Consider the following 7218-nt stretch of genomic DNA (forward strand, 5'->3'; position numbering starts at 1 on the left):
GCTGCCCACAGTGGGGAGTTACAGGCAAGGAAGCTGAGCAGGAGAGGAATGTATCTGGTCATTTGCAGGAAACTGCATTGGGTATCTTCCCGATCCTTCTTCACCCCATCTCGAGCCATCAGATGTTATTAAACCTCAACTGCGGGGTGCCTGGGTGGCTCAAAGCCTCTGCTTTCAGCTCAGGTCATGATCCCAACGTCCTGGGTTCGAGCCCAACATCAGGCTCTCTGGCCTGGTTCCTCCTCTCTCTCTGCCTGCTGCTCTGCCTACTTGTGATCTCTGTCTGTCAAATAAATAAAAATAAAATCTTTAAAAAAAAACAACCTCAACTTCTACTTTACACATTTATCCTGATTCTGCATAAAGCCTCTGACATCTTTAGTGTTAGAGCTGACTAATGTGAGTAAATACACAACAGTCTTTGAAACCCAAGACTAATGTCTCTTTTGTTCTCCACCTTTCTTTCCATCTCTTTTCTTCTGTGTTTCTACCTACCTGAGGTGAGTAGTTTGAAGATGGGGCTCCCTGATAATTAGTAGTCAAGAGTCAAATGGACACCTTGCTCTTTCTAACTTCAGTGCCTCTTCATAGGAGTGTCTGGATGTCCTTTATTTTCTGTTTCTTATTTTGTTACAATTTATTTATTTATTTGAAGGGGGGGTGGCCGAGAGAGGGAGAGAGAATCTCCAGCAGACTCCCTGCTGAGCACAGAGCCTGATGCGAGGCTCAATCCTAGGACCCCAAGATCATGACCTGAGTGCACACTTAACTGACACGCACCCATGTTTTCCATTTCTATAGCCTCTACATAAGTGTAGGTCTTCTTGCAAAAATTGCAACAACTATGTGGTTTTTCTACCTTCTATTTCTGTCCCATCAAAATCAATTCTCTCAAACATTATTTTCTCTCACTCAAGTGTTTCGAGTGTTTAGAGTTCATGTAATAGAGCAAATCCAGATTCATTGGTATGACCTTCAAAGCTATCACTTCACTAACAATTTCCATTGTGTATTCTCTTATTAGTTCCCGAGGTGGGCTCTGTGGCAAACAAGCAAAACACCTTACATTGGCTTTATATTATTGAGTTTTCCTAATGACTTTATAATGCAGGTACTTTTATTCTTACTTCCACTTCGCAGATGAGGAAACTGAGTTTTATAAACATTGATTACTTTGTCCATGGGTAGTGCAATTAGTGAGGAACCTGGGATTACAATCAGTGCTGATTCCCGAATCAGTGGTGAATACCCAATAGGCAGTCTTTAGTGCCTTCCGCCCATGTTTGAAGCAGGGACATATTTTTCTTTTTAATTTGGTTTGATATTAAGAGGGGGTCATTATGGAAAATAACTAGATCTTTCTTAATCTTTATTATATTAGTTTGCTTTCACTTTCCTCATCTCATGCTTTTGGGACTTATTTGGTCTCTTAGAAAAACTTGGTGAGGAAAATGATACATTATCTTTTTAAAACTTTGTATTATGGAGAATTTAGAATGTATACAAAGTAGATAGAATAATATAATGAGTCCCTATGTACCCAATACCCAGGCCCAATAATAATCAATCTTTCAGGGATGCTTGGATGGCTCAGTCAGTTAAGTGTCTGCCTTCAGCTCAGGTTATGATCTTGGGTCCTCGGATCGAGCCCAGCGTCAGGCTACCTGCTCAGAGGGGAGTCTGCTTCTCCCTCTCCTTCTGCCCCCTGCCACTCACTTATTCTCTCTCTACTCCTCAAATGAATAAAAATCTTTGAAAAAAATCCCATCATGCTTCATCCATACCTCCTTCACTATACCTTCCCATAGTATATTTAAGCAAATCTCAGTCATCATATCATTTGTAAATATTTCAATATGTATGTAAAAGAACAGAACTCTTTTTTAACATAATGACAATGATTTCACCTGTAATAATAATAATTACCCTAATAATATCAAATAACCTGCCGTTGTACAAATTTCCAATTGTCTCATGTTAAAATACTTTGCACACCATTTATGAATTAGGATCCAAACAAGGTCTACATGTTGTGATTGATTGCTCTATATTTTAAGTCTCTTTTAATCTGTTAGTTATCCCTCCATCTCTTTCTCTTTGCAAGGTGTTGAAGAAACCAGGTCAGAGGTGCCTGGGTGGCTCAGTTGGTTAAGCGTCTGCCTTCGCTCCTCTCTCTCAAATAAATAAATAAAATCTTTTAAAAAAAAGTTTGTCTTGTAGAGTTTCCCAAGGTATGGATTTTGCTGATTGCATTCCCATGCTGTACATGGGAACATTTAACAAGTTCCTTTGTCCTCTGTATTTCCTATAAAATTGTAATTGTGGCTGGAGATTAGCCACAATTGGATCTAGAGACTTGATTGGATCTAGAGGTTTGATTCTTTTTTCAAGACTTAATATATGGTATTGTCATATCCCATAGGAAGTATACAATGTCTTATTATCTTCATAAATATATTTATATTAATTTAGAATATCATATGTGTTTATCCATCATTTGATAAATAGTTCTATTTATTGGAGTTTAGCTTCATTTTTCTTTCATAAATTTCATCCATTATTTTGCAATACTTTTCAGTTTCAAGCTCTTTAAAGTGGAGTAAGTAGTTAAGGACTCTCAAAGTTAGCTGAGCATAGAGTTCTAGATATTTTTCCTTCTAATATCTTATAATTATCTATCCTATGACTAATTATGCAGCAAATAAATTTCAACTTGTCTTTATTGATTCTTAACAAGGCATTCAACTTATTTGCATAGAAGACTTTTCCCGTCTGTATTTTATCTGTTGGCAAATTAAACTAAGTTATGTAATTACAATGTAAGTAAACTGGAATACACAGGTTTGGGAACAAACACAACTGGATGTTTTATAAGCAGTTGAACTGGGGGGTGAAAAAATGTGTGGTTATCCATGCATTTCAGTATGTCTTGGCTATCAATTGATAAATTTTGTAATGGGAATACAGAGTTAAGGAGGCAAGTTAGTTAAATGGAAGCCTATAAAAAACCTTCAAGCACACTGCTGTCCAAGAGAACTTTCTGTGATGGGGATGTTTCATGTCTGTGTTGTCCAATATGGTATTGTGGCCACTGTGATTGAGGGAAAGCTAGAGAACTGAACTTTTAATTTAACTGATTCAATTAATTAACTTAAATTTAATAACCTTGAATAATTTGGTTCTAGGACACAAAATTTGCACTGGAGAAAACTGGCTCCAAAGTCTAACTCTAGAGCCTGCACTCGTAGCCATAACACCATAGTTTTGTGGCTTGGTGTTTCTCAGGACTTTTTTTTTTCAAGGCACTAAATGCACATTCACATTTCTTTTATCTATCTATCTATCTATCATCTATCTATAGTGATTTTCACATTATATATATGTGCGTATATATGTATATATATATATAGAGAGAGAGAGAGAGCACGCGTGCACACAAATGACAAAGACCCAGTTTACCAGCCTAAGTTTAACACTATATATTTAAACAGTTGTCAAAACTCACTAAGTTGCCAGCATTCATGCACAATTAGAAATCATCCTCAATTTATATTAAATCAGAAATGTATTACCATTATGCATTAATATCTTGCACTAGTGAATACTGGAAAAAATGAAATTATTGTTGTGGAAGATTCATCCAGGCAATATGAACTACACAGCAAGTTAACACTACTTGTCTCACACTCCAAACACATTGAGAAAAATAGATCCATGCTGGTATTAATGCATGAAAGAGTCATAGCCACCTTGGATTATATTTAATAAAAAAAAAGCAAGATGCACACAAAGATTTACAAGAATTTTAAAGACAAAAAAGTCCTATGAGGCCCCAACAATAAGTCAAGAGTCTGACAAATAGAGGCTAACATGAGTTGTGGTTATGAATACTTAAGATTAGGTACAGTAACACTGAAAGTCAAGTTCATTTGAAATCTTCAAAAAAGAAGTTCCTGCTAATCCTCAAATGGTGTTTGTTATAGTTAACTTTTGCATTAATTGGTTGCATTGAATTACTTGTTATCCAAGCATAGCAGCTGCCCCTTACCACTTATGGTTAAGGACTTTAACTGGCTGTCTTCAGCTTTGACTCTTTCTTGACCATTTTCAACATTATTCTCTCTGTAGTGAGTTTCCTGCCACTAACAATTTTAGTAAAAGCTGATAAGGATTTGGAGCTGCCTGCCGAACTATCCTAAAATGACATGGAAGAGAATGAAGTGAGGCTTCCATGACCCAGTGAACCTAAAGACATAAATCCTTTATCGGAAAGAGCAAATTCCCTTCAAAATATGCAAATCCACTGAAGGCAGTGAAAAACAATTCTCTGCCTCAGCTTCTTTGGGGGCACCCCGGTGACTCCCCAAAAAAGTCCACAAGTGGGTTTTCAGTGCCCTCTTTGGCAGCACATACACAAGTGGGTTTTCAAAGAAGTTGAATAAAAATCGGTCTCTTCCACTAAATCAATCCAGCAATCAATCAATCAATCTGTGAAGGCATTATCTGAGTTATGCAAGGTGAAGCCCAACTCAAACGGACTGTCAAAATGACTTCTCCCTCTACCACTTAATCCTTCTTCACCATATTTGTCAGAGGTCTCATTTCTGAGCATCTAAATAATATATACCTCAGCTCCTTGTTTGAATTCTCTCTCTCCTGCTTGTTTATTCTCATGATTTTTTACCTGGATGCCACTTCAGTGCCAGTTTCTGATAATGGCTTTTAAAAAAACATTTATTTATTTATTTATTTGACAGAGAGACCACAAGTAGGCAGAGAGGCAGGCAGAGAGAGAGGGGGAAGCAGGCTCCCCGCTGAGCAGAGAGCCCGATGCTGGGTTCCATCCCAGGACCCTGAGGTCATGACCTGAGCTGAAGGTAGACACGTAGCCCCCTGAGCCACCCAGGTGTCCCTCTGATAATGACTTGTTAATATTTTTGGCTAAGGCATGTCTGCGCATGCCCAGACCTTCAGAGTAGTCCACATGTTTTAACAGGCTGTTGGAAGGAGTCCTCATTTCTGGTTTTAAGGTCATCTGTGTGGGGCCCAGGACTCAGGAGCCTGCTAAGTGCAGCCCAAGTCTCCCTTCTGTTGCCTTTCACACGTTGTGTGGGTTAATAGTGGCAGCCTGATGCTTCTCAGGATTTACTCTTACATGAGCTATTGCCTTTGTGCATGATATTCCTTCTAGCAGAAAATTGTACCCTTAGAATCTTCTTAGCCTGGCGTGGTAACCAGTCTCCGTGATAGTTTCAGATAAACCACACTTCCCTGGTGTGGTTTATTAAGTGTGGGAACACACTTATGTGTTCCCTCCCACACCAGCTCACGTGTAACCAATAAATTGTGTTGCCTGTGATATTGCCTGACTTCTGAGGCTGTTATAAGAAGCAGTGGAGCCTCTGTCTTGATCTGTCGGGGTGGTAGTTCTTGGAGCCCTGAGCCACCTTGTAAGACTCTACCTACCCTGCAGGCAGGATCTTATGGAGAAGCCCCGAGACTTCATGAAAAAAAGGAAGGTTCTAGCAGAGAGAGACTAGTCTTTTTTTTTTAATTAATTAATTTATTTGACAGAGATCTCAAGTAGGCAGAGAGGCAGGCAGAGAGAGAGGATGACGCAGGCTCCCCGCTGAGCGGAGAGCATGACACGGGGGTTCGATCCCAGGACCCCGGGATCATGACCCCAGCAGAAGGCAGAGGCTTTAACCACTGAGCCACCCAGGCGCCCCGAGAGACTAGTCTTTAAAGCTGTCTCCCTCAAGGTGCCAGGCATGAGAGTGAAACTTCTTGCAGCCCACCTACCAGCCCAGCTATTAAGTAAGTACCCAAATTCTGAGACAGGATATTTGTTGTTTCGAGTTTTAAAGATACTTTGTTACATGGCAATAGAGAGCTGGAACACCTGGCTAGTTTTTACTCTTCCTTCAAGGGTTAGTTTAGGCATCACCTCCAAGAATCGTCTGATTTGCACTTTTAATTTCCCTTTCCCGTTTGAGTTAGGTGCAGATCTTCTTTGCCCCTATGCCATATAACACTTCATTCTACATGTGTGGTTTTGTGCTATTTATCCTCTAGACTGTGGTCTCTTTGAACTTATGACTTATTCTCCTTTATGAGAGGACCTTATCCCAGTACTTGGTGCACAATGGCTATTCAAAATAAATGGACTAAATCACAGAATCTCGGGACTGGGGGAACTTTAGATGCCCTAGAAAACAACCCAGTTTGATCGACAAAGTGTTCATCCATCCAGCCTGTGTGGGAAGCCCCTCACATAATGAGAATTTACTACTTCCCGATGTAGCTTACCCCAGCTTTGAACAGCTCACACGTGCTAGTCAGCTTAACTCCTGCTTTTGATCACTTTTTCATTTCAACTCCTCTCGGGAGTCCTATGCTTGTTAATATGTCCATTTGTGCTCACCTCTGCGCTGTAAACTTTTTTTTAAGCCTTTTTAATATTTGTGTTGTAGGTACCTAACTGTATTATAAGTTTAGAAATAAAACTGCTCTCTTAGATGTATTTTATTGTTCCTCACTGGATGCATTGCCTTCAGAGGTAACTCAATTTATGCTCTTCACTGACAGACCAGTAGAATGTACTGGTTAAGAGTGTGGGTTCTGACGGCAGAAGTCTTGGGTTCAAATGCTGACCCTGGCACGTATTAGTGATTATGTGACATTAGACAAGTCACCTGATCTAATTAAGTTGTTCCTATCTGAAGAAAGGTAACTTCCTCATACATTTGGTGTGAAAATTAAATCACATTGTGCACGTAAGCAGTGCTTAACCACAACTTTACATATTAGATGCTTAGTAAGTAGTAGTGATCCAAAACTCTCATGGCAACACAGTGCCCGCTGACCAAATTAAGCATTCTTTCTCATATTGAGAATTAGACAACCACCTCATTTTATTTTGTCTTCCTGAACTGTTTGTCTCACTTTTGCCTGGCTGCTTTCTCTCTAAAAGTTTACAATAGTGGCATTCATTTTTTTAAGCCTTACCTGCTTTTTTGGGTAGAAGATGCAAATTAGTAAATAACTATATCTATACACAAGATGATAGATGTGTTTGTCAAAACCCTAGCTAGTCACAAGACCATTTGCAATCAAGGCCTGTGTCTTACTCGCAAGAGCAAAAAATGTAGACAAGTCCATGATCTAATTGCATTGGTAACAATGTCCATAAAGAATTGAGATGTTATTCTTTTGATT

At 39.2% G+C, this 7218-nt stretch overlaps 1 pseudogene; it reads right to left on the minus strand.

Annotated features, from left to right (window-relative positions):
- Positions 1–4013: 4013 nt before the first annotated feature.
- Positions 4014–5017, minus strand: LOC123934721 (annotated as a pseudogene).
- Between the last annotated feature and the right edge of the window lie 2201 nt (positions 5018–7218).

This window comes from Meles meles, chromosome X (assembly GCF_922984935.1).
Source record: "Meles meles chromosome X, mMelMel3.1 paternal haplotype, whole genome shotgun sequence".
NCBI classification, from domain to species: Eukaryota; Metazoa; Chordata; class Mammalia; order Carnivora; family Mustelidae; genus Meles; species Meles meles.